Raw genomic sequence first — 25,565 nt, forward strand, 5'->3', positions numbered from 1 at the left:
GATATGGTAAATGATATCCGTCTCATACTGGATCAGGTACAGTGTTCCGAACATGTCAGGCATGTTTCTTAAATTTGTAAAAATAATTTATTTAAAACAAAAGCAAAGTTATTCAAAGAAACGATGGAAAGAAAAATGATAGACAGTTTGGACATTGATGATATGTGTATCATTCTTTATTTTCCTTTAAATCAGAGACACACACACATACGTCTGAAAGTAAACAGAGAAAAAAAACAAACTCTGCAGAATATTAGTTTGGAAGAGTTTTGTCCAGATAATAGTTAATTTCATGGCAAAAGGAAAATTGAGATGGTCTCAATTGTTATTCTGCCTCATAGATGCTGATGGCAATAGGTTTCTTCCTGGAACAGTTGGACTTGGCTGAATTCCCTTCTCTGTTGGCAGTGGGGACATTCCAATGAATTCTCAAAAGGAACCCTCCATGAGTGGTAAAGATGACTGATAGATTTTCTGCTCTCTCTTAAAGAGGAATACAGTGTGTTAGGTTTCATTTGTCGAGCGATTGAGTTCCGGTGTCACAATGTCATGTTGCAATTATACAAAACGCTGGTGAGACCACACTTGGAATATTGCGCACAGTTCTGGTCCCGATATTGCATGAAGGATGTGGAATCATTGGAAAAGTTGCAGAGGAGATTTATCAGGATGTTGCCTGGTCTGGAGGGAAGGTCTTATGTAGAAAGGCTGAGATGGGGTTTGATAGAGACATACAATATGATCAGAGGATTAGATAGGGGAGACAGTGAAAGTCTTTTTCCTAGGATGATGATGTCAGCTTGTACGAAGGGGCATAATTACAAATTTAAGAGTGATAGATTGAAGACAGATGTCAGAGGCAGGTTCTTTACGCAGAGAGTGATAAGGGCATGGAATACCCTACCTGCTAATGTAGTCAACTCAGCCACATTAGGGAGATTTAAACAATCCTTAGATAAGCACATGGGTGATTTTGGGATCGTGTTGGGGGACGAGCTGAGAATAGTTCACAGGTCGGACCAACATTGAGGGCCAAAGGGCCTGTTATGCGCTGTATTGTTCCATGTTGTATGTTCTATATGTTGCTGTCGAGACGAACAAGTAAATTGATGGATCAATGGCTGTGGCTGTTCAGACAAGTTACATTTTCTTCCTCTCTGAGCGGAAACATATAATAATGTCACCAGAACACCAACGTGAACCATGTAATGTCTGGTTAAACATTCCCCTGATTGCATACTCCATCCCTGTTACCTGCTCCATTTAGGACTGATTTGTAATTTATCATTTGTAAATACTTTTATGTGTGGCATCATAATTATTGTATAATAAATTCATCTCTTCAAAGTACTGTGTTAAAATGCATATATTGTTTTATTAAATTAAATCCTTAGTTTTATCCTCTCATTCCTCAGCTACGTTCAGTATGCTCTCCTCAGGGCCCTTTATGGTTCAGTGTGAACATCTCATATCCTCAGGCCTGAAGTGCCCTGACCTTGGAGAGGCCATGAGGGGCATGAATATGGTTATTTTCCAAGGGCTGAGGAGTCCAAACCAGAGGGCATAGATTTAAGGTAAGAGTGGCAAGATTACAAAGATTCCTGCAGGGGTAACCTTTCTGTAAAGAGGGTAGTGTGTGAACGGAATGAGCTGACAGTGAAAGTGATGGAGGCTGTTACAATTATAACATTTAAGAGGCAATGGGCATGTGAATAAGAACCGTTTAGAGGATTATGGGTCTAATGCTGGCAAAGATGACTACATCAGATTGGAATATCTGGTCGGTGCAGATAAGCTGGACTGAAGGGTCTGTTTCCGTGCTGTATGACATTATGATTCCATCAGGCCTTCATTCTAGCAAAGAGTAAAGTGAAACATCAGTGAATAGCTTCTAAAACAATTGCATATTTTTGTTTCAGTTTAGGGGTTCATTACGAGAGACAGTATATCAGATGTAGTCTCAGAATTGTCACGTACAAATGCAGTAATGCATCCTAATGATTATACCCAATAGCTTTTGCATAAAACAGCAAGATTCGATGCCCTTTTCTAATTATTGGCTGAATCTGCTGACTAGGTTTATGTGGCTTATTTACTGGAATGCACTAATCCTTCTGTACCAGAGTTCTGTGATTTTCTCTCCATTTAAGTGGGTTACTGTTATTTTCTCTGTTCAACACAGCACTGATTTCTCTTAACCCACATTATGCTGTTTTCTGCCAAGGTTTTGCTCACTAACCTCCCCGTCTCTATGCATTGCAGAGTCTTCATGTCCAGTTAAATGACTATCTTGGTGAATGAGCTAACTGAGCTCCAAGCCAATCAATCCTCTCATCCACGTCATTGGCATAGATTCTAAATAGTTGATAATCTCACACTGCTCCCCGAGGAACTCCAACACAGTTACAACTTTACAACCTGAATATCCCGAATGTTTATTCCCTGATAGTTAACTGGGTTTCCCCTGTTGCTGGGCAGCAGGCTAGAAAGGTTGGATGGCCTCATCCTACACTGTGTAAGGTACTTGGCGAGTTGAATGATGACTTCAGTTTATTCATGCGTAAATCCTTAGAGAACAGAATGGTCTCCTTCTGTCTCATTATAATGATGCTGACAGGCTGAATGGAATCTTTCTTTATCTCTGTAACAGTACGGAGTGTTTGAAAGAACAACACATGTGTTAGGAACAGCAACTGGCCAATCAGCCCCTTGAGCCTGCTGCACCATTTGGAATGTGCATTGTTGATGTGATTGTAAATAAACATAATTTTCCTGTCCCCAATAAACATGGATTCTCCAGTTCATCAAAGTTCTATGGAACTCAACCTTGAGTGTTTTCTGTAATCCAGTCTTCACTGCTCCCCAGGGATGAGAACACCACAGATTACACAAGCCTAAAGAGAAAGGAGTATCCCTGCCTCAGTTTGAAATGGGAAGGTCCTTATTCTCAAAATGTGTTCCCCTCAAACCAAGCACCACTCTTTGTTGTATAAGGATTCGACAATTAGAAACAGATATCGACCGCTCAGCCCCTCAAACCTGTCCACATTCCCATTAACTCTCCTAAACCAAATACATATCAAATTCAGTCTCCATTGACCTCATAGAAAGACAATTCCAGGAAAGATCATATGAGCAATGAACACTGGAGCAGAATGAGGCCATTCAGCTAATCTTTTCTGCCATGATATTTGATCACGGCTGAAGTATTTCTGAACCCCATTCTCCTGCCTTCTCCGACTAACCAATGATAACTTATTAACTAAAAATTAATTAATTTTCCCTGCACATTCTCCCTGTGTCTGCGTGGGTTTCCTCCGGGTGCTCCAGTTTCCTCCTACAATCCAAAACCAATGTGCAGGTTAGGTGAATTGGCCATGCCAAATTGCCGGTAGTGTTAAATGAAGGAGTAAATGTAGGGGAATGGGTCTGTGTGGGTTGCGCTTCAGCAGGTCAGTGTGGACTTGTTGGGCCATAGGGCCTGTTTTCACGTTGTATATAATCTAGTCAACTATTCTAAAAAAAAAGTATTTATCTCTGTATTAAAGATCGTGTGTGCCTCTATATGGGGTTATATTTGTGCGTTTTTGTGTAAATGTCCATATCTACGCGCGTATCTCTGTGGGCATGTGTTATGTGTGTTAGTGTCAGTATTTCAGTTTGTGTGTACCTCTGTCTGCATCTCTGTGCAAAGTTGTTTTTGAAGTAAATAGATTGAACTTAGAATCAAAGTCTTCCTCCTCTTCTCTCTCCGTCTGTCCCTTTTGTTCATAGAGTGCATCGAATCGCTCCAGTGTGGAAACAGGCCCTTCGACCCAACAGGTCCACACTGATCCTTCGAAGAGTAACCCACCCAGACTCGTTCAAATGTTATCCTACGCTTGCCCATGACTAATGCCCCTAACCTACACATCCCTCGGCACAATGGACAATTTAGCATGTCTAATTCACCTAACATCCACAATGTTAGACTGTGGATGGAAACCAGAACACCCAGAGGGAACCCACACAGACACTGCGAGAATATGAAACTCCACACAGACAGTCGCCTGAGAGTGGACACGAGTGCGGGTGCCTGGTGCTGGGAGGCAACAGTGCTCGCCTCTGAGTTTTGTGATTAGATTCACACAATACCTCCCTCTGCTGGACTACCCACACCACTGCATCGGTGTCACTGTTTTTAACTCTGAGAAGATAAGAAATCCTCTGCTGTGAATCTGTAAAATTGCATGGCCGTTTGATTTTTCAAATAATATCTTTGAAAGCACAGAGCAGTTTTGTCTGATGCTAAACAATGTTGTTCCTGTGTCATTACCAACATTACTGGACGTATTCTGGGACTTTTCAATACTTTCTCACATAATTTTTAAGCATTACAAGTCACAGAATGAGAAATCAATCCATCTCATCTCCTGACAAAATGTTTCACTCGGAAGCGAGCATTTCTATTCTGACAGATCTAAGTATATTTACAACCCTCGACCTACCAGCATTGTGTGTGAGTGTGTGTGGGGGTGGGGGGTGGAGGGCGTTGGGGGAAGGTGTACGTGTTGATGGTGTTGTCAGTTTGGATAGTGCTGTGAGCTGCTTCCGTCTCTCCCTCCCAGACTGAATTCTTGAAGGGTTTCACTCTCTGCTGCTGTCATTGCAGCAGGGTAAGGAGGCTAGCTGATGGAGAGATTGTGTCGTTTTAAACACCACAGAGACTGTCAGACCTGCACCCACATATAGATACCCACAGAGTCAAATACAGACACACAGGTAAATGAGTGGGTTGGGGAAACCCAACTTCACCCTTTGTGTCCTATTCCGAGCTGTTTGTCCTGGAATAGGAGACGGTGAAGGATGAAGTGAGGGTGAGAGTGGGTGACTCTGCTGTTAGTGCTGATGTAGGTGGGGGAGGGGGGAAATCGTGACGTGTCCAGAGGGAGTCAGTCAACAGCGTTGTATCCATCCAGTGGTATTAGTGAGGGAGATATAGGAGAAAGGAAAGAAAGAGAGAGAGAGAGAGAGAGAGATGGTGCTGCATGCTGGGTGGTAAGCCCAGACCATGCTCGCTGTGTCTAGTGGTGTGGCCCCCACTGGGAAGAGAATGGTCCCCTCTGTACTAGCCCATCCACTAGCCCCTCCGTGCCCCTGTGAACAAACCATGGTGTAATTGCCCCTTATATGCCATGTTCAGGATAAATTGTGCAGGACAGTGCCAGCCTGAGAAAGCTCAACCATGTGCCCATTGGCCTTTTAAAGATGGCGCCAGTGCCAAAGATCACGGAATACCAAGGGGCATGCGGGTGATGGTGATTACCTCCAACTTTGATGGGTGGGAGAATCAGGCTGGTATTGAATGAGAGGGACACCATGGGGTGGGGTGGGGTAGTTAATGAGGTGATGCCAATACGATCACACGAGGAATCTAGCTCAACCTTGTGCAGATAATCCATCTGTCACACTCAATGAAAATGGCATTGAGACAAATTATTATTCGATTCAAATGAATGAGCCGAAGACTCTGCTGACCCCAATCCCAATTACAACACTGCAGCTTCTTGACCAATGCTCTCCATCACAGAGAAGGAGCAAAACGTCACCTTCCCCTTGGGAATTAAGACAGTGGGGAGGGGGTGGTTTTGGTATCAGTGTGGGAGCACTTTATGGCAAGTCATCATAATTCTATTCGTTTTAAAATAGAGATGGAAAAGGAAGAACCAGGTCTAAAACTTAAAGTTCGAAATTGTTGAAAACCAATTTTTATGATATTAACGAAGTATATTCCAAATACGATTGGGACAGATATTCGCAGAAAAGGGGGTCAGTTGGGAAGTGGGAAGCCTTCAAAAATGAGATGTCAGCAGTACAGAGACATTATGGCCCTGTTACGGTGAAGGGTAAGGCTGGTACGTGTAAGGAATGCTGCAAGATTGGAGAAGTTGAGGTTCTGGTCACAGATAAAAGGGAAGCATACGTCAGGTATGGACAGCAGGAATTGAGGATTGTTTTCTTAATTCATTCACGGGATGAGGGCGTCCCTGGCTAGGCAAGCATCTATTACCCATCCCTAATGGCCCAGAGGGCAGTTGGCAGTCAACCACATTGCTGTGTGCCTGGAGTCACGTGTAGGCCAGACCAGGTAAGACTGGCAGTTTGTTTCCTTAAAGCGTGTCAGTAAACGAGATGGATTTCTCCATCAATCGGAATGGTCATCATTATCCTCTTAATTCCTGATTTAAAGTGAATCACGAGAAGAGTCGGAAGGCAACAAGAGTATACTTGTGGGAAATTTGGAGCATAAAAAGGGGACATGTGATAGCTTTGGCAAATAGAGTTAAGAAGAATCCAAAGGAATTCTACAAATACGTCAAGGACAAAGAGTAACTGTGGAGAGAATAGGACATCCTTAAAGATCAGCAAAACTGCCCATGTGCAGAACCACAGGAAATGGGCGAGGTACTAAACGAATATTTTGTATCAGTGTTTACTGTGCAGGAGGATATGGAAGCTAGAGAAATTGGGAAAAAAGTAGTGACATCTTGGAAAGTGTCTGTATTACAGAGGAGCTGCTGGAGGTCTTAAAACATGCAAATGCAGGAAAATCTCCTGGATTTTATTAGATGTACGCTAGAACTCTGTGGGAAGCTAGGGAAGTGATTGCTGGGCACGTTGCTATCATTATCAGCCACAAGTAAAGTGTCGGAAGACTGGAGGTTGGCTAACGTGGTGCCACTACTTAAAGGATTTAAGAAGGGTAATAAGGAAAAGTTAGTGATTCTGACGTCAGTGGTGGGTAAATTGTTGGAGGGGATTATGAGTCATTGGATTTTCACGCATTTTGAAAGGTAATGACTGATTAGGGATAGTCAACATGTCTTTGTGCAAGCAATCTTGTGTCTCACTGACTTGACTGAGATTTCTTTGAAGAAGCGACTAAAAAGATTGAGATAGAGTGGTGTACATTGTCGATATGGACTTCAGTAAGGCATTGAATAACATTGTGCATGGTCATCTTTTTATCAGGGTTGGTTCATATGAAATCCATGTGGATGCAATGCTGGCTCAAAGGTAGGAGGCAGAGGGTGAAGGTAGAGGGTTGCAATATCCTGGCAAAGGTTTGCAATGCTCCCCATGCTGTGCAGATAATCCAGTTTATCGAGTAATCCACTGGCACGGCCGACACAGCTCTCCATATTAGCCGTTACCTTACCCCAGTTTATGGTGTCTGGGCTGGTTCTGTGAAGATGAATCAGAATTTGAGGCAATGGACCATTGTAGCGGACCTGGCAATATTTGCGTTCTTGGGATTGGACCCACCATTGGTCTCCCTTATCCCCTTATCCCAATCCCCTCATCTCCTTATCCATATTTTCAGCAAGTTATCAGTTAATAAATTATTTGCTTTTTTTCTGTATCTTAGTTGGCCTTAGTTTTCGACTCCATCGTGCATCGAGTGCTGGCATGGTGAAGCTCAGAAACATTGCAATGGTGTGTGTCAGACTGTTGTTCACTTCCCGTTGTGTCCCATGTGGTGTTCCATTGGCAGGAGTGTTCCAGCAGCTCTGACTCAAGTGGTTGAAACTTGGTATGGGCCTGCCCACGGAACGCCTCTGTTTGTCTCTCTCAGTTAATCGTGCAGTCAGTTACACGAGGAGAATCCTCGAGTATAATTATTAAGGATCAGGCATCTAACTTGTAGCTGTGGGGCTTCTGACTGACTCTTGTTATTGAACAATCAGTGGTGGGGCTGGGGATGGTTTTCTGAAGGTTGTGCTGTGAGCTGCCTCACACATTCAGGGAGACCTGAGGATTTGCTGACCCAACACTGGATGCAGCATGGGGACTGTAGTTGCTGTAGCTGGGTCTGTAACATGGACACCAAATGGGGCAGATGCTGCAGAGAGGTGACGCTCTGAAGCCACGGAGTGTGTGTGTGTGGGGGGAAAGGGATGTGCTCTATCTGTCTGTGTTTTCGCCTGGACAAGCACATACTCTCACTCTCCCCGTTACATACACTGTGGATACTCTCCCTATCCGCTCCACACAATCTCACTATCCCTGTCTCACATGCTGACACGCACACTCCACTCTGTCACATGCACGCATGAACACACAGCCTCTCTCTCTCACTCCCGCACTCACACACACAATCCCCCTCACTGTCTCTCACGTACATAGAGTGTCTCTCTCTCTCTCCCCCCTTCACACAGACACGCTCCCCTCTCTCCCACATACACACACACGTGTGCACATATAAATTTGTGGGGAGAATTTGGATTTGACCATTTGTATTTGCAGATGCATTTTATTTTGTTCCAAAAACATACAATTTGTATTCAGTCAGCCAATGTGATATTTTATAAACTCCTAATTTGTAAATAAAACCAGTCTGACTCCAGGTGAGGACACAGACAGCGTCCAATCAAGTTCTCACGCTTAGAAGACATTGTCTGACCGCAAGTGTTACTTCATTTACCTGAAAGTATCTCCAGGCAGTGACTCGAAATAAATTCTGTGATTTGCATAATAATCAATCAAATTTGCATCCCCATTCTAACTGATTAAGTATTTAAGAGCCATCTCAGTTGTGTGGACAATTCATGTGCACAAGTTGTACAACCCTTTCATCTTTTCCTTATAACTTCTGTGTTTAAGGTGTTCCTCTCTCTTACACCTGATGAAGGAGCAGTGCAATGAAACCTTGTGTTTACAAATAAACCCACTGGGCTCTAACCTGGTGTCGTTTGATTTTTTACCTTGTCCAACCATGTCCAAAACCAGCGACTCCATATCATGGTTTTTACTGGTGAGCTAATCCTCTTCCCCAACAAGTAAGGTGTGGACATGAATTGATGGGTTTCTGAAGAGAATATTGACAAGAATTATTAGAGTGAACTGTCAATGGAAAAGGTAAGAGTAAACAAGAGCAGCTTCATTGCAGTCTGAACCCAGAGGAAGGAGAATAGAGAACAGAGCAATAGCAGAACTATGAAGCAATTATTTCAGTGATGTCCTCACAGAAGAAAACAAATCAAATCTTCCCAGGAAGACTGGAAAGCCTAAGTCTCAAGAGAAAAAGAATGAAATTAATAAATAAATGCTTTGGGAGAAATTATTGGAACTGAAAGTATGGTTGAATTTAGAATAGAGATGGAAGGTGAGAAGATAAAATCCAATAACAGGGTCCTACGCTTCAACAAAGCAGACAACAATGGGATGAGGGAAGAGTTAGCTAAAGTTAACTGGAAGCAAATACTTTATGGTGGAACTGTATATGAACAGTGGATGGCTTTCAAAGCAATTTTTCCAAGTGCTCTGCAACAGCATATAACAGTGACATGGAGGGACTGTAGGAAAAAAGGTAAGCTGCCATGGATGTCTCAGTAAATAAGGCTATCAAATTAAAATAAATGGCATAAATAATGGCAAAGACCAGTGCAAAACTAAAAGATTGGGAAAACTTTAAAGGTCAAAAGAGCAACAAAAAAACTGTCAAGAAATATAAAATAGATCGATTATGAGAGTAAACTGCCTCAGAGTATAACGACAGATAGCAAAAGATTATATAAATATATAAAACGAAAATAGTGGCTCAGGTAAGCATTAGTCCTTTAGAGGGTGAGAAAGGGGTTTCCGTAATGGGATATGAGGAAATGGCCAAGCAATGGAACAGATATTTAGTCGGTCTTCACAGTGAAGGACACCAATAACATGCCAGTAATTGTCAAATGGAGGAAGGTAGGTGAGGACCTGGAAACAACCATTCCGACGATGGAGAGAGTGTTGGGCAAGCTAATGGATCTAAAGGTAGGTAAGTCTCCAGGACCTGATGCAATGCATCCCAGGGTACTAACAGAATGGTGCGAGAAATAGCAAATGCATTTGCGGAACTTTTCTAAATTCACCTGACTCTAATGCAGTTCCAGAAGGTTGGAAAACAAGAAATCAGACACCACTGTTTAAAAAGGGAAGTAGGAAAAAAGTGGCGAGTTATACACAGTTAAGCCTAACATGTGCAGTGGGGAAAATATGTCAATCTACAATCAAGGAATAAATAGCATGCATCTCGATAGAAATTGTCCCGTTTGACAGACACTGCATTAGTTCATGAAAGACAGGTTATGCTTAAATAATTTACTAGACATCTATGAAGACATTATGACCACGGAGACACAGTCGATGTGGTGTACCGACATGAACAAAAGGCATTCGACACAGTGCCACCAAAAACAGCTGCTGCGGAAGGTAAAGATGCATGGCATTATGGGTAATGTATTAACATGGATGGAGGATTGGTTAATTAACAGGAAGCAATGAGTGGGAATAAATGAGTGATTCTCTGGTTACTGATCAGTGACGAGTGGTGTGCCTCTGGAATCGATGCTGGGACCGCAATTATTCACAGCTTACATCGACGTTTTGGAGTTGGGGACCAAGTGTAGTGTCTCAGCGATAGCAGATTTTACTAAAATGAGTGGCAGAGCAAAGTGTGCAGAGAACTGATAAACTTTACAATGGGACATAAATATTATAAGCAAAGGTCTGGATTACAATTATAATAAATGTGAAGTCATCCATTTTGGTAGGACTACCAGTAAAAAAAGACTATTATTTGAATGGTAAAAATTCAGCATGCGTCTGTGTAGAGGGACCTGGATGTCCTTGTGCATGGATCACAGAAGTTGACCTGCAGGTGCAACAAATAATTAACAAGGCAAATGGAATTGTGTCCTTCATTGCGAAAAGGATTGAGTTTAAACACAGGGAGGTTATGTTGCAGCTGTACAAGGTGCTGGGGAGATCACACCTGCAATACTCTGTGCAGTTTTGGTCTCGCTACTTGAGAAAGGATGTCCTGGCTACAATGGATACAGAGGAGGTTCGCTATGTTGGTTCTGGAGTTGAGGGGGTTGGCTTATGTGGAGAGACTGAGTGGACTAGAATTATATATTGATTGGAATTTGAAATAATGTGGGAGGATCAGATAGAAACATATATGATTATGATTGGAATAGATAGGATAGAAATAGAGAGGATGTTTCCAGTAGCAGGCGAAACTTCGGCAAGAGGGCAAAATCTCAAAATTAGGTGGAGCAGATTTAGGACTTGAATTGAGAAGGAACTTCTTGATCAAGAAGATTGTGAATCAGTGGAATTTCCTGCCCACTGAAATAGTTGAGGCTTTATCATTGAATGTTTTCAAAGCTCAGATAGATAATGTTTTGAGCATTAAAGGAACAATGGGTTATGGAGAGCGGACGGGAACGTGGAGCTGAGGCCATGAAATGATCAGCCCTGATCTTATTGATGCTCCTAGATTTTATGTAATGGGTCAACGTGAAATGGGAATCATACTTGAGAAAATGACTGGTTGATAGGTACGGAGAAGCAATGGATGCAATGCATTTGGATTTTCAGAATGATCTTGATACAGACTCTAGACTAGTATGCAAAATTAGATGTTACAGGATTGGGGTAAAATATCAACATGGTTTTAGAATAAGAGAGCTGACAGGAAACAGTGAACATGAATAAAGCCATATGTTTTGAAGTGGAAGCCACATGTTTTGAAGTGTGTTGCAAGGATTGGTGCTTGGGTCTCAGCTGTTCCCAATGCATGTTTAACATTTAGTTGAGGGAATCAAATGCACTATTCCCAAAACTGCTGCAAGCACTGAATGAGGTCGGATTGTGCGTGGGTGGGGGGATGTAGAAAAGCTACAAGGTGATTGAGACAAGTTGACTGAATGGGAAAATACGTGGCAGATGGAGAGCAATGGGGTGGATGTGACGGTGTGTATTTTGGTGGGAACAATAGAACAGCAACCTATCATTTGAAAAGAGATAAGTTGAAACATGTTGATCTTTAAAGGGATTTATTTTCTGTCTTTGTTTCTTCTGTGCAGCCCTCCGAGGTCCATGCAGGGCAGTGAGTTCTGAACCCAGAAGTCAATACTGGGAATGGTATTGGCACACTGACCAGTGAACATAGACCCAACAAGAGGAGACCTGTAATATTGAAAAGGGCCTGGATATCCTTGTACACCAGTTACTGACAACAATATTGCAGGAAAGAAAGCAGTTAGGAAGATAAACGTGTTGACCTTCATTTCAGGGAGATTTAAGTGCAGGAGTGAGGGTGTCTTACTGCAGCTGTACAGGGCCTTGGTGAGACCCCATCTCGAACATTGTGCAGTAATGTGTGCAGATGTGGTCTCCGTACCTCATAAAGAATAAACCTAACATTGAGGGAGAGCAGTGAAGGATGACCAGACTGATCTCTGGGATGACAGGCTTGTTATGGGGCAGCTCTTGCATTGACTGGATTGGGACTGTAATCCATGGGCTTTAGGAAAACGAATGGAGATATCAATGAAATATATAAAACCCAGACTGGTCGAGACAGATTGGAAGCAGGAATGGTAATTGCATTGGCTGGGACGGATAAAACAAGGAGCCACAGTATTAGGTGCAGGCAGGTCACTCTGCATTGAGATGATAATAAATGTCTGCACTCACAGACTGATGAACCTGGGGAATTCTCTCCCATATAAGGCTGTGGAAGCCAGGACATTGAAAAAAAATATGGATTTCTGGACATTAAATGGATCAGGAGACAGCTGGAGTACAGCTGTCAGAGGATCAGAGATGTTAAGAAGGAGGTCTCTGCAGTGTCAACAGGACTGCATTTCCTGTTCCCTTTTTCAATACCGAGTTTTCAGTCGGTTTTATCCTTCCAAGCCTCGGAGCAGTTTGATACATTTGAGTGTCTTGCTTGTCCATTGAAGAGTGTATCACATGTCTCTGTGTCTGGAGTCACTTTTAAGCCAGACCAGGAAAGCACGGGAGATTCACTTCCTGAAAGTACATTGGGGAAGGAAATTCTGTTTACAATCGACATTGGCTTCAAGGTCACTGTTACTAACACCAGATTATAATTCTTGATATTTTATTAATTGTTTTAACTTCCACCAGCTGCCAGAGCATCAACCTGGTCTGGATTAGTAATCCAGTGACATTTCCACAACAGCACCATCTCCACATGGGGACCTATCAGATTCCACACTGAGCAGGTTATTTCTGTGCTGCTTGACAGCTCTGTCAGAAAAAAAACCCACTAATTTCACTTTTATGAAAACACTGATGGTGTGATAATTAGTCAGATTGTAACTATTTCTCGCTTTGAGAACTGGACGTAGCTGAGTAGTTTTCCGCATTCCCCAGGGAGATGTCAGAGTTGTCAGCTTGGTGGAAATGGTCGACTGAGGGATTATCCCAGCCAAAAAGTTACAGATTGTGTTTGAATATAATGCTGTTTCAGCTGCTGCTACTGCTGTGGTGTACAGCACCACAACAATGCCAGGAATTCTGTATTTTAGAACGTTCAGCGAGTTGTATCGTTGAAAGTATTTACAGAGGAGTTTTAACTTGGAAAATAATTGAATGCAATGAAGAAGTAGTGACAAAAGAGGAGTTCTGGAGTCAGAGACTCTTAGACTCATACAACATGCAAACAGACCCTTTGACCCAAATCATCCATGCTCACCAGGTTTCCTAAACTTCCAAACCTTTCATATTCATGTACACATCAGATTGTCTTTCAATTGTTGTAATTGCACTCACCAATACCTCTTCCTCTGACAGGTCACTACATTTATGCACCAATCTCTGTGAGAAACAGCTGCTCTTAGATCTCTTTTTAATGTCTTCCCTCTCACCTTAAACTTATCCTCTCTGATTTTGGACACCCCCACTCTGGGCAAAAGACCTTGTCTATTTATCCTATCCATGTCACTCTTGATTTTATAAACCTCTGTAAGGTCACCCCTCAGCCTCCTACGCAAAAGGAACAAAATCCCTGCCTCTCCATGTATCTTAAAACCTCCCGTCTCCGTCACATCATTTTAAATACTTTGTCCCCTTTCCAGGTTATAACATCCTTCCTGCAGCAGGGCGACAATAATTGTACTCAGTACTCCAAATGTGGCCTTGTACAGCCACAACATGATGTCCCAATGTCTGTACTCAATGCTCTGACTGATGTAGGTAAGTGTGCCTAATGCCTTCTTCACAACACTGTCTATCTGTGACTCTACTTTCAAGGAACTATGTACCTGCACCCTGGATCTCTCTGCTCGAATACAATCCCCAATGCCCTACCATTAACTGTATAAATACTGCCCTAGTTTGTCTAACAAAATGCAACACCTCACAGTTAGCTGCATGAAGCTCTACCTGCCAATCCTCAGCCCAATTTCTCAGTTGATCACGATCTCATTGTTCTTTAAGATAACCTTCTGTACTGTCCACTATTAACACCAATTGTGTGGGGTTTGTCGACGAACTTATTATCCATGGTTCATATATTCTCATCTAAATCATTTGCCGAAACAATGAACAGCAGCAGATTGTTCCTTGTGGCGCACCACTGGTCACGAGCCTCCAATTTGGACAACACATCTCTCCCAGCATAAGCTACCACCTCCTATCAAGCCAACTTTGTGTCTAATTGGCGAGCTCTCACTGATCCCCTGTGATGTAACCTTATGAACGAGGCTACCATGAGGAACATTGTTGGGCCTCACTGAGGTCCACATAGACAACGCATGCTGCTTTAACTTCCTCTATCTTTCTGATCACCTCTTCAAAAACTGCAATCTAGTTTGTGAGACATGGATTCCCAGACAAAAAGCCGTGCTGAATATCCCTAATCAGTCCTTGCCTTTTCAAATGCATGTAAATCCTGCCTCTCAGAATCTCCTACAAACACTCACCCATCCTCGACATCAAACTCACTGGTCTGTAGTTCCCTGGGCTTTCCTTGCAGCCTTATTACAAATAATATAAAAACATTAGCTGCCTTCCTGTCCTCCAGCACTTCAGCCAAGGCTGCCAATGATACGCATAAGAAAGTCAAGAGAACTGCAGATTTCGTAAACCAGAAATCGAAGACAGGTATGTGCTGGAAAAGCTCAGCAGGTCTGGCAGTATCTTTGCAGAGAAATCAGAGTTAAAGTGTTACAACACGGGGTAAACCCCACCCCCACCCCCATCCCGCACGCCAATTTAAACTTGCAAGACAGAAAAGATTTAGACAGTGCTGTAATCTGCAAAAATTCGGAAGGCCAAGAACCATCCTAAAGGTGAGTATTTAAAGTAAAAATCAACAACTTTGTTTTTAAAGGCTAACAGAGAATAATTACCTAATAACTATTTGCAACTCCTTTCTCTGACCTATCTTTTACTTTCCCTTCTACAATACTGGTCCGATAAACCCCCCAATTCAGATTTACCAAAGCAGACAAATTGCACAACCTGCCAGCTATCGAATCTTCTCTTTGTATCTTCCTCTGTCTTCTTTTATTCTCCGTAGTGTTTCTGTCTCACAGGTCATTGATAAATATAGATGGATTTAAGAGAGCTATTCTCCGGGCAGTCTGCAGATGTTAGTGACGTGGCAGTTCTCCCCGAACTGGTCAATTTCGTTTACAGCTTGATATCACAAAGCATCGGCTCATTACATTTTTAAAAAAATCTTGCCAAATGCCAAATTTAAACTCGATTGTAGTTTAGCTTCTTGGGACATAATGTAAACGGATTGGACAAATTTGATTTTATCTTTTATCTCATAGCAACCCAGGTTCTGCCAGCTGCTGAACCAAATGTTACATTCTAAATTTTCCAGAACTCACTGTGCTTGTAAATCCTTCAACTCTCTTAAAGGTACATTACCCTTCACACGTTCATAACATCTTCTCTCTCAAAAAAGAACCATCATAATGAAAACACGGTCTCATTTGTTTTTCTATTCTTTAAACACATTACCATAACATACAGATAACTGAAATCTAAGATCACATTAATTTTTCCCATATACCTATATTTTCCATTGGATAAATGCAAATTCCGTCTAAACTTTATCAGTTAAATCTATAAGAACGCATCTGTGATTATATCCTTACGACATGCTACATGTCTATTTTTTAAACTAAAAGTCTGTAACTTAAGACTCCAATGAAATAGTCTTTAATGCGTTCAATGAATGTATGCAGATTGGGATCTGTGTACACAACTGCCTCCAACACGCTGTTTTGTGAGTACACAATAAAATGTCGTAAGGCTAGTGCCAAATGCAATAGTTCTTTCTCAATCATGGAACATGTTCTCTGGTGGATGTTGAGTTTCTTTGAAAAGTACAATCCCATCTCATCATCCTGTCGGAGGATAGCTCCAACTCCTACGTCACTAGTGTCCACGGCAACTTTGAAAGGTTTTGAATCGTTTGGTATATCTAAAACTGGTTTGGTGGTCAATATTTCTTTTTAATGGTCGAGTGCCTCATGGCATTGTTCTGTCCATCTGTTCTTTTTCAGCAAATTGGTTAATGGTGCCACTACACTGCTGACATTTGGAACAAATTTCTGATAGAATCCGCTGACTCCTAAGAAGCGAAACATCTTTTTATTCGAGGTTGGTCGTGGAAATTCCTGAGTAACTTTTGTCCTTGTGTTCCATGGGGTAAACTTTCCATGACCGATGTTATGTCCCAAGAACATCACGTCTGCTTTCGTGAATTTAGTTTTGTTTAATTTTATTACCAGTTTTGTTTCACGTATTCATTCAAAGAGCTTTTTCAACTGTACCAAGTGATCTTTCCAGGACTTAGTAAAGATCACTACATCGTCCAAACAGATTGCCCAGTTTATTAATCAGGCCACAACTCTGTTCATAGGTCTTTGGAATGTGTTGGGTGTGTTGTTCATTCCAAAAGGCATCACTTTGAATTGATACAGTCCATTTGGCGTTACAAGTCAGAAATTTATTTTACTGTCTCTGACAAAGGTACCTGCCAGAAACTACGCATCAAGTCCAACTTTGTGGTGTAACTGACTTGTCCAACTTTCTCGATACAGTTTTCCAATGTCAGTATTGGATATAAGTCTGATTTTGTAACAGTGTTGATCTTCTAATAATCCAACCAAATTCATTGAGTCCCATCCGGTTTGGGAATGAAGATAATCGGCGAGCTCCGCTCGCTCTGGCTTGGTTCGATGATGACCTAATTGAGCATAGCCTCCACCTCCTTCTGGACCTGTCTACTTTGAGAGATTTAAGCCGATAGAGGTGTTGATTTATCGGAATAGTATTCTTTACGTCTACTTCAGGTACAATGGCATTAGTTCTCCCCGTATCATTCTTACATATGCCCTCATATTGCAATAACAAACGTTTCAACTGCGTTCTATACTCCTGAGGCAGATTGTTTATGAACCTATCCCACTGCTCAAGGACTTCTACATTTTTAACATATTTTGAGGCACATTAAAATTCACACCATTTGGAATTGATTCCTCACTCTGTTCCTTCAGCACCTGTTCCTTCAATTCTTTCCCTCCTGTACTTTTCCGGAGGACACACTAATTTATAAGCCACATGAAGGGGTTTCTGAATGTGGGAATTGGTGACAGAGGTCCTAGTTTCATTACTGCCTGTGGCCTACCTGCTATTTTGCACGCATAACACGTATGCCAGAAGTTAACCATACCTTTGTGCATTCCAGGACAGTAAAAATGTTTTTGTCCCTTAACCTGAGTCTTTTGTACCCCTTGGTGACCTCCCATAAGTAGTTCACGTGCTACCCGTAACACTTCCTGTGTTCTATTTTACCAGCAACACAACCTGGTGCACTTCAGCACACTACCCCTCTGCACTAACGTGCCGTAGTCTCCATTTCCGTTTTACGATTCTATATTTCTGATAATAATCCTCAGGAATAACTTTGCCTCACTTTCAGAGTACGCATCCACATATATATCTTTTACTATCTTGCCTGTCTGTTGCAAATCCCTTCGCCTTTCAGGACTAAACACCTTTGTCTGACCCTCTCTTTGTTCATGTTTTCCCTGCACTATTACGTCAAACAGGATGTCAGCTAACAGAACCTTAACTCCTTCATCGTTGTCTTTAGTTTGTGCTTCCTGCTGTTACTTATGATAGTGGGATCTGGTTACTGTACAATCTGGGAAAATACCAGTATATTTCTGTTTTAACTCCTCAGTGTCTTAGTCTTCTTGGGCTTCTCCACAACAAGGGGTATCGCTCCCAACTTGGACCCTGCTAAATCATCCTCGAGAACAAACCGGATTCCTGGAACTCACACTCTGTCAGTCACTCCCACGGTTCCTTCCCCAGACTTGAGAAGGCACTCCAACCTCATCTTATTGTGAGGAAAGCTTAATTTCTGTTCATATATCCCACAAATTATAACACTCTCGGGTAACAGATCAGAAATACTGCAAAGTAGCTCATCTCTTACTATTAGAAACTGGTTTGATCCTGTATCTCTCATAATTATGACTTATTCTTATTCTCCCCCTGTTGTTTCTGAGTAAATATTACTCATAGATGCAAATTCCTTATAGAGATCAGGTACTAACTCCATAGCCAGCCTCTGCCTATGCTGTGCAATTTCCTGCAGCTCTTCAGTTCTTGTTGGGTTTTCCTTTAAGACTTTCAGTAATGTCACTGTCTTACCTTCTTTTACCATATCTTTTCCCACAGTCCCTTTCTTAACGATCAGTGCTGTGACCATACATATCCCTTCTTATAGCAGTGAAAACATCTTTTCCCAATGCCCTTTTGAAACCACTGGCACTGTAGCTTTCCGTGCCCCCACTCTATTAAGTGAAAGCAACTGAGGCCTCTTTGGCTTCTTCTTTAACCTGTGGTAAACTCTTATTCTTTACTGTTTCTTTTACAGTGTAGCATCTCCACATCTCCCAAATGCGATCCTTCACAGGACGAAATTCTGGTTGGAAGCTTGTCTTATGCAGCAACATGTATTCATCTGCTAATTCTACTACCCTTCTCAATTTCTGAACTTTCTGTTCCTCCACGTGAATTCTTATCGTCTCTAGAAGTCAATTTATCAATTCGTTCAGCAAAATAATCTCAATTAGAGCCTCATAGGTCATATCTACTTTTAAAGCAAGCATCCATCGATCAAAATGCCTATGTTTAACTACTTCAAACTCAACATAAGTCTGACCTGATTACTTCTTTATGTTTTTGTATTGCTGTCTATATGATTCTGGTACCAATTCGTGAACACTTAAAAGAGCTTGTTTGATGTCTTGAGAATCTCGTGACCCTCATCTGACAGCGGAGAAAATACGCCACTCACCCTGCCTACCACTTTAGTCCGAACTAGCATTACCCTAAATCCTTGGACCACTCCAAATGCCGAGCCAATTTTTCAAATGAGATAAAGAAGGCATAAAAATCTTTCTCATTAAAATTATGCAGAGTATTGACATAGTTGCTACTTTGTCCCCACCCCGACCCTCCTCTAGCTTATCTCTCCACGCTTCAGGCTCACTGCCTTTATTCCTGATGAAGGGCTTTTGCCCGAAACGTCAATTTCGAAGCTACTTGGATGCTGCCTGAACTGCTGTGCTCTTCCAGCACCACTAATCCAGAATATAGTTGCATATAACACTACCGTCTCTTTTAATCGCCATCTTTTTAATGTGTCTTTGCTGATTAAATCACAAATTCTCAAGTTCAAATTCTCTCTCTTTTTGGTCAGCTAAGAACCTTCTCTTTTTCTCTCTCTCTGTTCTGTCTTGCTTTCTGTTTCTTCTTTCTCTCTCTCTTTATCTCCCTTTGTTTATCTTTAAACTGCATTTTCCTCAATTGTAATTTATGTTTTTTGTCACTCTACAGCCCTTGTATGTGTTTCTAACACACGTTAGTATGTGAGAAATTCCCGGACAATTTCAGCTTTACTTTTGTCCTTGATTAAATCCAAATCTAACTTCCTTGCTAATTCTAAAAGTATGGCCTTTATCTTTCCTTCTTAGATTTCGTGGCAAATTTGAGAATCATCATTAAACCCCTCTTAACTGTTTAACAGCCATTTTTCTCACTTTTAATTTAAACAAACACAAGTCATCGGAATTAAACAAGTTGTCTCACTGACATTTTACTTAAAGATCTCAGACACGAACGTGCAAATGTTTAAATATACTTTGTTTTCTTTTCATCCCTCAAATCTATATAAATCTGCTCAAACCTCAGACTGGATCTGTCTAAACCTGTTCATATCGTGGACGAAAGCCCCCAAGCTGTTACGACACAGGGTTAACCCCCTCCTAATTTAAACCAGCCACAGAGAAAAAGTTCATGCCATAATCCATTAAATTTCGAGATGCAAAGACCCATTTGCAGAGGTCACAATTTAAAGTAAAATTAACAATTTTGCTATTTAAGTACAACAGAGAATAATAAAACAAACAATTATTTAGAACTCCCTTCGGTTAAACGTATCTTTTACCTCCCACTCTACAATACTGGTCCGATAAAACAAAAAAAAAGCTTTACAAAAAATTATCATGTTTCAAAACCAGTGCACTTTGTCGATTCTCCTTTGTAGACTTTCCTCTGTAGGGTTTTCTCTCGATTGGCTTCGATGTTCTGCGGAGCAAACCTCTTACAAACAGGTACCTTTCAGAAAGTCCTGCAGCTCGCAGTCTATCTTTCTGGATGCCCTTAGCAGTTCTTCTCCCAAAATGTTCAAAATGTCCAGTTTTACACCTCTAAACATCGGACCATTTCATTGATTTTGATGTCATCAAGTATTTCAAACTCAATTTGATTTCAGTTTGTTGGGGCAAATTTTAAACTGGCCGAATTTGAATTGGTTTTTGTTTCGTGCCAACTCAGCTATTGATTGCACAGTCAAATGTTGCATTTACCTTCTTTCAGAACACTTTGTGCCAGCTTCCAGTCTCTCTTAAATGTAACATATATCTCTACACCTTCATAACAATAACTTTTATCTGCCCTGCATACCTTTCCATAAATTTGATCAACTTAGTAAGTTCACACATTCACCTTTTCTGTTCCAAAAAGACCCATTTTCTCTCTTCCTTCCTTTACCTAAATCCTTCTTTCCAGTTATCATTCCAATTACTTACAATGTTACTAGTATTCTTCGACAAATAATTATATTGTGTGGATGTGTGTGTGTATGTACGTGTGTGTGTATGTGTGTGTGTGCTTGCATGTGTGTCTATGTGTGTATGCATGTGTGTGTGTATGTGTGTGTATATGTATGCATGTGTGTGTTTTGTGAATAATTCTCTGTAATTGGACTGACATGAAAGAATGAGATGTTATCACATTTCCATATGAAAGAGTAAATGTACCACGTTTCCAAGGTTTCTGATACCAAAAAAGATGTAAGAACCTCCTTTATTCATGATTGAAAAAGTGAACAAATGGTGTTCACAGACCGAACAGCAGTAATGAAATTAACCTTTATTGGGATCATTAAACGACCAAATATTTAGTTTTCGCGTGAGAGTTTAAATTCAGCTTTTCTTTTTCAATTGTGTGATGCATACCTTTTTATCAAAATGCAATCAACATCGGTGACAAAACCAGAGGTTTCTGGAAATGCTCAGTAGTTCTTTCAGTATCTCCTGTGAGAAAGCTGATTCAACATAACGTAGAGAATGGGTCTGGGTTGTGTTGCCAATAGTGTTCAGCGATGTGCCACTTAGGTGCAATAGTCAGGGGTAAATGTCGAGTAACAGAGTAGGGGAATGGGTCAGAATGGGTTACTCTTCAAAGTGTCAGCGTGGACGTGCTGTTTGAAATGGCCTGTTTCCCCACCGTAGGCATTCTATGATTCTATGATTTCTTTATAAAAAGGCAGGTCGGTGCCAGGATCAAGAATGTCTCCGAGCATGCTCAGGGCGTATTTAAATCAGAGGGTAAACAGCCAGAGGTCGTGGTTCACGTTGACACAAATGACATCGGTAAGAAGAGTGAAAGGTTGAAAGGCCCTGCTAAGAAAGTTCAGGGAGTTTGGAGTGAATTTAAAAGGAGGATCTCCAGGGTTGTAATCTTGGGATTACTCCCCGGGCATCTAGAAGTGAGTCAAGGAAGAGGAAGATAGTCGAGTTGAACATGTAGCCAAGAGCGAGTTTGGAAGGAGGGTTTCTGATTTTTGGATGATTGCGATCATGTCCAGGGTAGGTGAGAACTGGACAAAAAGGAAAGTGTGCACTTTAACTGGAGGGGCCCCAAAATCCTGGAAGGGAGGTGCGATCACGTCGATTTAAGCTAATGATGCAGGAGGATGGGAACCAAAGCAGCAGGTCAGAAACTGAGCAGAAAGTAAAGGTTTGTCAAATAAACTTGAGAGCCATTTTAATGACCATGCTGAGGGAACTAATCACAACAATTTTAAAAATGTGAGTTGCAGGTTGGAGTAAGGCTCACTATTATCAGGGATCAATAAATAAAGATGAAGAGACTGTGCACACAAGTATTAAAAGAGAAAGATAAATTGATAGAACTTATTTTAACACGTTTTCTAACTAAATATGTGTAGTTGTAGTATTTCGAATAAAATGTATGAGCTGATGGCGCAAACAGTTATACATAAGTACGGCATGGTGGGCATGACTGAAATGTGGTTACATGAAGGTCCGGACTGGGGTGTTAAATGTCCAGGCTACTCAGTATTCAGATAAGAAGCAACAGCAATTGGAGTGCCTGTATTCGTTCAGGATTATGTCAAGGCTGTATTAAGAAATGATATTAGAACGTGGGACAAATCTGATGAATCAGTCTAGTTTGAAATAAAACACATTGAATGAAATATATTGGTAGGAGCATTTCCAGCCCACAAACTACCCCCACCCCACCCCGACAAATTACATTCAATGTAGGGAATAGCATGAACCAGGAAATAACGATGGCTTGAGACAAGAGCACAAGAGTGATTATGGGAATAAGAGCATGCAAATTGACTGGATTAATCAATTTGGCAACGGTAGCCTCAAAAAACGATTCGTCGAATATATGATGGATTATTTCTTTGATTAACATGTAATGGAACCAACCAGAGAACTGGCTTTGGTATTACATCATGAGGAAGGAGTGATAAATCATATTGTAGTTCAGAATCATCTTAGAAAGAGTGACCACAACTTGTTTGAGTTTCATATTCAGACTGTAACAGCGAAGACAGAATCACATAGGAGAGATTTAGTGTTGGACAATGATAATTTTACTGGCCTGAGAAATGGCTTGGCCTGAATGGACATGTCAAAAAGATTAAAGTACAAGACATTTGAAGAAGAGTGGCAACTACTTAGGGAGATAGTCAAAACCCCTCAAAGTGTAATCCTGAGTGGAAGATGAATTGTAAAAAGATGAAAAGCAATCCATGTCTTAACAAGGAAGTCAACAATAACATGAAGGTTCTTGTCTGGTGGTAGTATCGCTGACTGCTAATCTAGGTAATGTTCTGGGGACATGGCTTCAAATACCACCACGGCAGATGGTGGAATTTAAATCCAATATGAACCTGGAATTAAGAGTATATTGATGATAATGAATCCATTGCTCATTGGTGGAAACACAAATATGTTTCATTAATGTTCTTTATGTCCAGAAAACACCATCCTTTACCTGGTCTGAGCGACATGTGACTTCAAACCCATACAAATCTGGTTGACGCTTAACTGCCCTCTGGGCAATTAGGGACAGACAATGAGTGCTGTCTAACCAGCAACACGCTCATCCTTTAACGAATTAAAGAAAAACACTTTAATTGTAAGCGAACGGCTACTAAAAACATCATCAAAATGGCTATGAAGGAAAATGAGAAGTAAACATAAGGAATGATAAAGAACACTTCTCAGAATAGTCAAAAAGCTTAAAAATGCTGAAATCAAATTTTGTCTTTGTGAGGATGAAAATGGCGAGGTAATAATGGGAAACCCAGAAATGGCAGAGGCAAAACCAACACTTTCTGTTTTCACAGTGCAAGATAATTTCTTCCCAAAATTTAAACAACTGCAAAGGATCATGATGGAAGTACGATGACGAGGAAGAAGATGTTAAATACATTGATGGCATTATAGACAGGTCAGACCCTCGGCCTGCGGTATATCATATTAAAGGATGTAACAGCAGTGATAGTGGATGTGTTAGTAAGGATATTAAAAAAATCCTTGAATTCTGGAACGGTACTGATCTATTGGAAAATTAATAATCTAGTACTCGTTCCCAAAACAGGAGATAGGCAAAAGTTCACAAACTGTAGACCAATGAGTTGAACCTCTGTAGTGGGGAAGTTTCTTCAGTCAACTGTAAAGTATGAAATAACTGAACACTTGGAAAAACAAAGATCAATTCACCAGTTTCAGCACAGTTTCATGATGGGCAGGTTGTGCTTGACAAACCTGCTGGAGTTCTTTGAGAATGTATCCAGCAAAGTGGATAATGGGGATGCAGCAACTGCTGTGCATCTGAACTTCAGAAGGCATTTGACAAGGTGCTGCATAAAGGACTGATCTAGGCAGTTAGAACCGAGGGGTTAAGGGTAGAGTATTGAATTGGATAGAGGATTGACTGACTAACAGAAAGCAGAGCATCGGGATAAATGGTCTTTCCCTGGCGAACTGAAACTAGTGAGGTGCTGCAGGGTTCAGCTCTCAGACCTCAATTGTTTAGAATCTGCTCAAATGACCTGGAAGGAGGGACAGAGTGTAGCAACTAAATTCACAGATGGCATTAAACTAGGTGGTAAAACAGGCTGTAATGAGGAGCTAAAGAGTTTACAGATGAATAATGGTAGGGTTAGAAAATGGGGCGAATTGCTATATCTGGCAGATGGTATTAAATGTGGTTAACTGCACCGTTGAATTTCCTACTGCCAGTCGTAATTTCTATTTTCTTCAGTTGCACCACCTACAGTTCTTTGGATTTTATTCACCGTTGGTGGCTGGGGTCACAGGAGTCGAGAGGTTTGGTTGTGGGAAATGCAGGTTGCTCTATGTGTCTGGAACAAGACATTAATGTGGAGAAAATATCGCAGTCAGGCCTTGTTGATTCCCACAGCAGGCCTGGCAACCAGATGGCCTATCCCTGTTCTTACCCCCTGATGTCTAATTGCCTGGAGTAATCCACGTCAAAATGTTGCAGTCAGATAGACAGTCCGTAATTAATATGCCCATTTCGTAATAAAGAGACAAATGACCACTTAGATCAGAATTAAAGACTTGGCAATTCTTTTGAGATTTAATGACTATTTGCTGCACATGCAGGCTGGAACTGGGTGATGGGACAACAAAACAGTTCAGCATTGTTGCAAATGTATAGGTTAGATATTGAGTAAAAATATTCTGTTCGAAAGGGTCCATACACTATATCTTATGAAAAATGTGTTGAAGGTATTGTGGGAAAATACAACATTGAATTGATTAAAACAGGAAGATGTGAAGTGGATATAAGTCATAGAACATAGAACATTACAGCGCAGTACAGGCCCTTCAGCCCTCGATGTTGCACCGACCAGTCATACCAATCTGAAGCCCATCCCACCTACACTATTCCATGTACTTCCATATGCTTGTCTAATTACGACTTAAATGTACTTAAAGTTGGTGAATCAACTACCGTTGGAGGCAAAGCATTATATAACGTTACTACTCTCTGAGTAAAGAAACTACCTCTGGCATCTGCCCTATATCTATCACCCATAATTTAAAGCTATG

This window comes from Chiloscyllium punctatum, chromosome 6 (assembly GCF_047496795.1).
Source record: "Chiloscyllium punctatum isolate Juve2018m chromosome 6, sChiPun1.3, whole genome shotgun sequence".
NCBI classification, from domain to species: domain Eukaryota; kingdom Metazoa; phylum Chordata; class Chondrichthyes; order Orectolobiformes; family Hemiscylliidae; genus Chiloscyllium; species Chiloscyllium punctatum.